We start from the raw sequence: 10116 nt of genomic DNA on the forward strand, positions 1-10116 counted from the left end.
GGTGAGATGGCTCAGTGGTCTAAAGCACCTACTCAGAATAAGCTTAGCAAAGCACAGGGACCACGATTCAATCCCCCAGCACCACATGCCAGCCAGCCCCGCCCCCTGGTGGGCTGAGCTGGCCACACACAAATAAATAAATAAATAAAATTAAAAAAAAAAAAGAAACAAAAGTGTTTAATTTTGATGAGGTTCAAATTATGAATTTATGGGGCTAGGGAGATGGCTCAGTGGAATAAGCACTTCCCTGGCAAGCGCAGGGCCTGAGTTCAATCCTTGGTTCCGCAAAAAAAAAAAAAAAAAATTATTATTTTTAGAGACAGCACTTTTGGTATTGTACTTCATAAAACTTTACCTATTCCAGAGTCAAGTGTTTTCTTTTAGAAATTTTATAGTTTTGGACTCTACATTTTAGTTTGTGGTCCATTTTAAATTCAATTTTGTGGATGAAAAAGATGTGGTATTTTTATACAATGGAGTTTTACTCAGCTATAAAGAGTGATAAACTTGAAGCCTTTATATTTAAGTGGATGCCACTTGAAAATATACTCATAAGTGAAATAAACCAGACACACATATGTATCGTATAGTTTCCCTAGTATAAGAACTCAAAAGAAGAAATACAAATAGAAAGGTATAATACAACTAAAAGGAAAATAAGAACTTCAGAACTAAATAATTAAGAGAGGGAAAGGAGATGAGCTGGGAAACATGACAATGGCAAGTCATACAGTTATATGTAGAAGATGGGTAAGGCAATGATCCTGAGAATCTTCAGAAGATTTTTGAATCTAGCAGTTAATTGGAAGGATTCTCACCCTAACTATATATACTGACACCTGTGAACTAAACAACTGCACTGAAGATGGCAATTTGTAATAGTAGGTTCATGCTTGGAGTGCCTGTCATTCTAGTCTTCTGAATATGGGCTGCTTGTCATGACATGCCAGTTGCTGCTGCACTGTCTCTCGGGTAGATGATTGTTCAAAAAGAAGGGGGTGGTGAATGAAGGCAGGAGACAACAAAAGGAATGTTGCGCGACTGTCCTGCTAAGGTTGTATATGGTTAGATTTATGGACTTATGTGTAAACATAAGAATTATATAATTCTTTATGCCTATTTTTAAAATATATTTTAATTTTTTTTAATGTTTTTTCATCATATTCTGTAGGGACTTAAAGTTTAACATATCAATACTTGATGAAAAATACCTGTTCCATGTTATGCCTAAGATGTTTGATATTCAGACAGATAGTGAGGTTAAACTCAACAGCCTAGGTTTGTATGGTAATAACAATAAGCTTGTCTTGTGGAGGGTTAACAACCTAAGTTTGCAGACCAAAATTAGAGAAAAAGGAGGGCCGCAAGGAAAGCCAACATTTTGGCCCTAGCCTTCTAAGCTAGGACATATGAAAACTTGTACTGTAACATGTAACTCAGTGATGTCCCAAATTTTCTGATCAAGAAGATTATGGGGCCAAAGAGGAAAGTGATCAATGATGTACAGTGTGCCTAAGGAGAGTCACATGGAGAGAAAACATTCTCTCAGGCTTTCACAGAGAGCACACTGGCCAAGCAATGGCCGTAACTCATCCACATGGCTGACACTGACAAAGGATCTACAATCTGAGGTACAGGATCTCAGGATAAATCCTGAGGGGATTTCACTGACCTTATCAGATCCAAAAGCTACAACTCTTGTTGCATAGGTCTTGCTTTATCTTGGTCTTAACCATCCAGCAGAAAAGTATAAAAACAAAGTATAAGAAGTAAAGCCATGGTGTTATGTTGAGCTGTAGGGGACTCAGGTCAACAATTTCTGATATTGCCAGTCAAGTGGAAGACCCAATACTATTATGGACTACTAGACTTTTAGAATATTTTGCTGAGTTCACGTACCTATAATATGATGAAACTAAACAAAAAAGGGTAGACAGATGAATGTCCATTTTGTATGTGTGTATTCAAAATGGTTAGGATAGATATATAGTTACATTCTCTTAATGAATAGAGGGATTTGTTGTAATTGTGTTTGTAAATAGGATATCATGTCTGCATCTTGTACAGCAAATAACTACTAGGAAAAGAGTATTCAATATGTTAATTATTGAAACTGTCCTACCAATTTGATTTGAAACTGTCTCATTGCTATTTGTTTCTCAATAAAATTATGGAAAAAAGTTTTTAAAAAGATATACTTCAGAAATCAAAAAAAGTATTACCTACAAAAAAAATTCAATTTTGGATTCATGTTCAATTTTTGCCTATTTTAAAAATATTTTAGCAGAATTTTTTGAAAACAGTATCTTTCTCCACTGAATTGCCATTAAAATTATCAAAAGTCAGATAATTGTACTTGTGAAAATTGACTTTTGAACTCCTTTCCACTGATAAGCTTTTTAGATTGTTGCCAATACCATGCTTTTTTGATTGTAATAATTTCATGGTAAATCTTTTAATCAGATAGTGTTAGTCCCTTTCACTACCTTTTATTTTTTTAGAGGAGGTTAGTTTTGAAGTTTTTTTTTTTATTGTGTTATCTCTAGTTAACTTTTTGAACTCACATTATATAACTTAGAAATTATTTTAATAATCTTGCGTTCTGATTCTAACATCTATACCACTTCTGGTCAATTTTGATTCATTTTTCTCCTCACGATGAGTTGTATGTTCTAGTTTCTTTTCAAGTCGGATAGTTTTTGATTGGATGCCAGTCATTGTTAGGTTTCAGTACCCATTGTTGTTGGGTACTAAATAATTTTGTATTCCTAAAAATATTATTGAGCTTCATTCTGGAACATAGGTTCTTTGGAAGCAGTGTGATAATTGGAAACTTTTAATGTTTTATTGGGTGGGGAGAAAGCATTGATTAGTCTAAGGAAAACTATTTACTAATGAGACAAGACCTTGTTGTGTTTTCTACCCAGGGCCCTGCCAATCATGAGGTGCTCTAACCTGGCTGCTGTGACCAGCCTGATGCTGGTCCTGTGTAAGGGCTGGGTATTGTCACTTGTAATCCTTTCAGGTGATTCTTCCTGCATCCTTGAGTAGTTTTTCTCCTGCATATATTGAACCAGACTCAGCCAAATATCCAAGAGCAGCCCTCTACTGCCTAGTACTCTGCTGTACAAACTCCAGTCACCTGGCCTCGCCAGACACTTTACTCTCCATCTGTTTAGCTTCATGAGAGCATCACACTCCAGCTGAGCTCCCTCTCCCAATACTGTAGTCTAGAAACTCTTAAGGAGTAAACTGGAGTAAACAAAGGACTCATCCTTTGTTTCCTGGCTCTTATAGGTTGCTGTCCTTCTGTGTTAGTCAGATTTTCATTAATACAGTATAACAAACAACTGAATAATCAACTTATAAAGAGAAACGTTTTCTTTGAGCTCATGGTTTTACTGGTTCCATGCCATGAGTGGTGGTACCAATTGTTTGGGGCCAATAGTGACACATCACGGTGGGGATACTTGGTAGAACAAAGCCACTCACCTCATGGGAAGCTGAGAAGCAAAAGAAAGAGGGTATGCCCCCTTAAAAAGAATACCCCTTGGTGGCCTAAGACTTACCACTAAGTCTTATCTCTTAAAAGTCCCACCACCCCCCAAAAGCACCAAGCTGGGGTCCACACCTTGAGTACATGAGTTTGGAAAACATTCCAGACCCCAAATATAGAACTTTGATTGACTGATGCCCAATATTTTGACAAACCAGTGCTTTTATATATCTTGTTTGTTTTCCTATCTGGTTATTTTAGGAGCAGAGCTAATGAAGACCCCACTACTCCATCTTAGCCAGAAGTGGGGGACTTTTTGGATTTATTTTATGAGTTTATTTTTATGGAGAATGATCACCTTGGTGAGGGTGGACTGTGCAGCTAGAGTTTACAGGCACAGACCAGACCCAGGGAAAAGTGTGGATGCTTGTGAGAAGAGAGCTCAGGCCTCTGCTCAGGTCCAAGGATGTTTGGACTCAGCATTTCTAGGCTGAGCAGGTCCCTGCTTTCACAGCAATGCCCCACTCTTGTGACCTAGGGTGACTGGACATGTGGCAACAAGAGTTCTTCATGGGGATTCTGGCTTCCCCTTCTTAGGGCAGGGACTCTGACTCCTGAGGGCTGGTGCATGGTGTGGTCACAATCAGGTGTTGCCAGCATACCTCCACAGTCACCTGAGGCTTCCAACGCTCTGTTGGTGGCTGATTCCTCTCTCTGTTTCAACTGGAAGTTCAGGATTCAGGGCTCTGCCTCTGGCTCTGCCTTGAGTTGGGCTGGGAGCCCTGCTCCTTGGGAGACAGGGGACTGTATACCAGCTTCCGAGGAAAAGGTAATGCACTCCTTTGAACCTAGACATCCAGACTTTGTGCTCCTGTTGTCACCATGCCTTGTCATCATACACAAGACTCCCCAGGAGGAGTTTTTTTTTTTTTATAACTTTTTTTTTAAATTTTATTTATTTATTGTGTGTGTGTGTGTGTGTGGCCAGCTCAGCCCACCAGGGGGCAGGGCTGGCTGGCATGTGGTGCTGGGGGATTGAACTGCAGTCCCTGTGCTTTGCTAAGCTTGTTCTAAGTAGGTGCTTTAGACCACTGAGCCATCTCACCAGCCCATCCCAGGAGGAGTTTTGCTGTGATCATTGTGTGTGAATAAGAGGTTGGAAATGACCTGTGTCCTCCAAAGCAGATTCTAAATAATTTATGTCTTCTCTGCTCAGTGGATGCTATGTTGTTGATTAAGAGGTAAAGATGAGCCTGACCGGAGGGACCAGTAGCAAAGATGAACTATGAACTGGGAGAGACTAGGAATAGGGAGAGTCTAAAATATGCATGCTATTTTAGTGGGTAAGGTAGCTGGCCACACGCATCTGCCTTTTGCCATCAATGGAGACATACATTAAGGAGTCTTCTGCATCTGGCTTTTTTCACTCACTATATCTCTTATACTGCTTATTGTATCAGCATTGTGTTCCTTTTTATTGCTAAGTAGTACCCCCCATATGGTACACTAGACCTGTTACAACTTGTATCTAGATATTCTCCAAAGCCTCATGAGGTCATAGGTGGGGTTTTTCAGAGGTGTTGGGATGTAAGGCATGTGAATGTAGGTTAAGACATGGCATCCTAAATTAGTCCACTGATTGGTTCTGGGTAATGGGTAATGGGAAACCCCATCCTGTGTGTTGGTGGGAACACCCAAGAGGCTGGTAGCTTGGATGAGATAAAAGGGAAAGGGAGGCTTGCTTCACTGCTGCTTGCTGCCTGCCACCTACCTTTCCATGAACTGTTTCTCAGCTACCATGCCCCTCTGCCCATCTGCCCTGCCTTGAAGCCAACTGACTATAGACTGAAGGTTCTATACATTATGAGTTAAAATAAAGGAGAAAGCCTTTCACTTGTGGGTATTAAGTATTTTGTCTCAGCCATGAGAAAGTAACTAAGACACCTGGTTTCCTTTCATAGCATGCAGGTATTTCCAAAATGGGGAAAATATTTGTTTTCTTCTGGTGTTGAGTATAGAACTAAGGGTCTCTTGCACGTTAAGCAAGTGCTCTAGGACTAAGGTGCACCTAGGTTTTAATGGAACATTATTAACAGAGTTTCTGTGAACATTTTATAGATAAATTAGATGGATGCATGATTTCATTCCCAATATCTGGGAGATTATTATTGAGTCCCGTGTAAATATATTTTGAACTTTATGAAAAATGATCAAGACATACCCCAATATGATTATGATGATTTCATTCCTAGCAGCAGCACATGAGGGTGTGTTTATACCACACCCCTGGTACATTGTACACTCTCTGCTCATTTGTATCTCTTCTGATGGGCATGATGGACTGGTGTTTCCTACTGAGGTTGAAATGGTGGCCTTTGGTGGTGCTCTTAGTGACCATCTACCCATCTACTTGTAGCATGTCTTTCAATCTTTCTCACATTTTGTTGAGCAATTTGTCTTTCTATCATTGAGCTATAACAGTTCATTTTATCTTCTGGGTATAGTTAAGAGAGAGATCAAGTTTTAATGATATTCTCAAATAACAAGATTTTTTTGAGACAGGGTCTCACTGTATTAGGTATTTTGTTTGTTTGTTTTGTTTTGTTTTGTTTTTTGAGACAGGGTCTCAATACAGGCTGTCCTTGAACTCAAAGCAATCCCCTTGCCTCAGCCACCTGAGAGCTGGGAATTTCAGGCATGCACTACCACACCTGGCATCAAATACTGTAACAAGCTTTTAATTCATTGGTTTTTCTTTCTTTGTTAACTTTTCATGTCATTACTTCTGTTCCTGTCTTTCCCTTAATTTATTTTAATTTCTTCTTTTCCTACATTCTTAAGGTTCAAATTTAGATAGACAAAAACACCAAATAGAAGAATGGGAAGCTCCAGATTTCCCTTTAAATACAACTGCATGACACAAATAAAATTGGTTTAATTTTCATTAATTAAAAATATTTTTTAAATTTATCTGATTTCCTCTTTGGCTTGTGGGTTATTAAAAATATTCCTAAATATTTGAGGATATTCTTGATATCTTATTATGGATATGTGATTTAATTTTGTTGAGGCTAGAAAATATTCTATATGGTTTAAATCCTTTAAATTTATTGAGGTTTGTTTTGGCCAATATTCCATGTGTACTTGAAACAATCCCATTTTTAGTATAGGCTTCTGTAAATGCCAACTGTGTTAACTTGCTTTTTGATTTTTAATTATTTTAGATCCTTATTGAATTGTCTATTTTATCAGTTACACAGAAACAAAATTTAACTCTATGTATGTTGACTCCTCTATTTCTCCTTTTAGTTCTGTTCAAACACTTCCTTACATTTTGAGTCTGTTATTAGGTATATTTGTGTGTAGTCCCTGTGTCTTCCTGAGAATTTACTCACATCAGTGTAAATGGCTTGCCTGTGTTTCTGTTTGCTCAAGATCATGGCTATTTTATCTGAATCTCCATTGTTGAAGACAGCTTCCTGTGCAATATTTTGTAGTTGTTGTTGTTTTTTTTTTTTTTTTAGAACCAGGGATTGAACTCAGGCCCTTGCGCTTGCCAGGCAAACATTTATTCTACTGAGCCGTCTCCTTGGCCCCTTTTGTAGTGTTTTACAGTTGCTTGTATGAAATCTGACAGTTGGGACTCTGTCATGACCATGGCTACAAGTGAAGAGGCCTTCTTTATCAATCAAGTTTGGCATATGAATTTTTAATGTTATACAATTTTGGGGGGTTAAATTTTAAGTACCAGTGTACAGAAGTTCCTAATATGTGTTATTCATGCCTCACCTGCAGACACACAGACTCAGCTCTTCTGCCGCCTAAGGACTGCTCTGTCTCTTTTCTCACTGGAGTTTTGGAGCTTGGAATGAACTAACCTTTGGTTTGCCTGTGGGTTCAGCTGCTTACTAGTTCTGTGACCTTCAGTAAGCTATTGAGCTCTCTAATCTCTAGTTTCTTTTAGGCAAAACAAGAGGATAATCCTACCCTCATAATGTAACTTGGAGAATTAGATGAAAACACCCTTCTAGAAATACTAATTGCAATCCATGCTATGGACAGGTACCAAATAATTCTTTCCCTCCCTCTTTCATCTTCTCTACTTGGTGCTGAAGGGATGAACCCTGTGGTCCAGCGCATGAGACTTCACCTTTCAGCAGAGCCAAGTCTAGTAGGAAACTTCCAGGAAACTGTTAGGAGGCACTATGATAAGTGGATTGGGAGTCCAAGAATCTTGCTTCAGATTCCAGGGCTACCCTTCGTCATTTAATTTATTTCAGTATCTTATTCCTGCTGAAACTCAGTTTTTTAGTCATAGAAGAGGGAAATGTGTTTCCTGAGGATGTTATGTTGTATTGACTTTTCTGGTCCCTCTGTTGTGTCCGCCTTGGAAGCCCCAGGATGGCCCTTATAAACTCCATGCCTATTCCTGCCCTGCCTGCTACAGCCACACCCATGTGACCTAACCCTGCTCACCTCAGACTCAACAGTCTCCTGCAGCTGATCCTGTTCCATTTCCAGCACCATTTCCCCCACTGCACTGTGTGCCTCTGAACCTCTCCTTCCAAGTCTCAGTCCACAGCCTGAACACTTCAGACTGTCTCCTGCATTTTCAGGTTTGCATGCTAAGTTTCACCCCACAGAATGACTCCTCCCCCATGTCTACCTGACAAGCTGCCACTTATTTTTCAAAATCCAACTTACCACCTAAAAGGCCAGATAAAATGGCCTTCTTCTTTACCACCTGTGGCTTTTTCCTCTTGTCATTATTCCAGAAATCCTGCTGAAAGGAGACTGTGAGATTATTCATCAACCTTGCCTTCCACTGGGAGCCCCTGGAGAACAGGGCCAAAAGTCTTAGCCACTTTCACCCTGGCTGGGCCCCCTGGCTGGTAAGGTAGGAGAATCTAGTCTCCTAGATGGATGAATGGGTGGGTGGAAGTTGGGAGCAGATGGATGGTAGGTGGATAGACATGTTCAAGAAGGAGGGAAAGAATGTCTCCCCATTCTCTGGAGTTTTTGAAGACAGGTCCATATCTTCTGCACTTGTATTTGTACATACACAACCCTTTCCAAGAAGCTGGTCTGCTACAATGCTGCATATGGTTAAATTTCTAAATTTCTGTGTAAAAATATGTAATTGTTTATTCATATTTTTTAAATTTTTTCTCCCTATTCTGTAGAGACTTAAAGTTTAATATATCAAGACTAGATGGAAAATACCTGTTCTGTGTTATGCTTAAGATGTTTGATATTCAGACAGATAGTGAGGTTAAACCCAATTGCATATGTTGTAGGGTAATAATAAGCTTCTCTCCTGGAGGATTAACAACCTATGTTTGCAGACCAAAAATTACATAAAAAGAAAGGCTACAAGGACAGCCAACATTTTGGCCCTAGCCTTTCAAGGTCAGTGAGGACTCAGGACGTAGGAGAACTTGTATTGCAACATCATGTAACTCAGTTGTGTCCCAAATTTTCTGATCAAGGAGATTACAGGGCCACAGAGTAACGTGATCGATGATGTAGAGTGTGCCTAAGGAGAGTCCCATGGAAAGAACACATTCTCTCAGGCTTTCTCAGAGAGCAAGTTGGTCAAGCAATGGCCATGGCTCATCCACATGTCTGACACTGACAAAAGATCTACAGTCTGAGGTACAGGTTTACAGGATAAATCCTGAGGAGACTTGACTGGCCTTATCAGATACAAAAGTTACATTTCTTGTTATAAAGATCTTGCTTTATCTTGATCTTTTTTTTTTTTAATTTTATTTATTTATGTGTGTGTGTGGCCAGCTCAGCCCACCAGGGGGCGGGGCTGGCTGGCATGTGGTGCTGGGGGTTTGAACCGCGGTCCCTGTGCTTTGCTGAGCTTGTTCTAAGTAGGTGCTTTAGACCACTGAGCCATCTCACCAGCCTTTTATCTTGATCTTAACAATCCAGCAGAAAAGTATAAAAACGAGGCATAAAAAGTAAAGCCATATTATTATGCTGAGCTGTAAAAGGCTCAAGTCAACAACTTCTGACATTGTCAGTCTTATGGAAAACCCACTACTATTATGGACTACTGGACTACATTGGAATATTTTGCTGAATTCACATACCTACAATATTTAAATGGCAATGAAACACCCATCTCTAACAAAACTAAACAAAAAAGAAGATACAAATGAAGGACCATGCTGTATTTGTATATGCAAAATAGTTAGGATAGATATACAGCTACTTTCTCTTAATTCAATGAAAAGAAAGATTGTACTAATAGTATTTGAATAGGATATCATGTCTGCATCTTATACTATGAATAACCACTGCAAAGATAACAATATGCAATGTATTAATTATTGAAACTGTCATATTAATTGGTTTTGAAACTGTCTCGTTGCTATATGTTTCTCAATAAAATTAATTTAAAGAAAAGAAAAGAAAAAAAAGAAAGAAACTAGTCTGCTTATCTCTGTTTTTACCACCTGGAAGCTCCTGCAGGGCCCAGATCTCACCCATTGGGTTTCTTTTTGTATCCAATTTCAACATTGGATACAGACCTTTAATGTCTCCTTAGAATAGAATCCCATCTCCTCCCTGTGTCCACCATCCTTGAGACCTTACCACCCTCACTG

The sequence above is a fragment of the Octodon degus genome, unplaced genomic scaffold, assembly GCF_000260255.1.
Source record: "Octodon degus isolate 3935 unplaced genomic scaffold, OctDeg1.0 scaffold00312, whole genome shotgun sequence".
In the NCBI taxonomy this organism is placed as follows: domain Eukaryota; kingdom Metazoa; phylum Chordata; class Mammalia; order Rodentia; family Octodontidae; genus Octodon; species Octodon degus.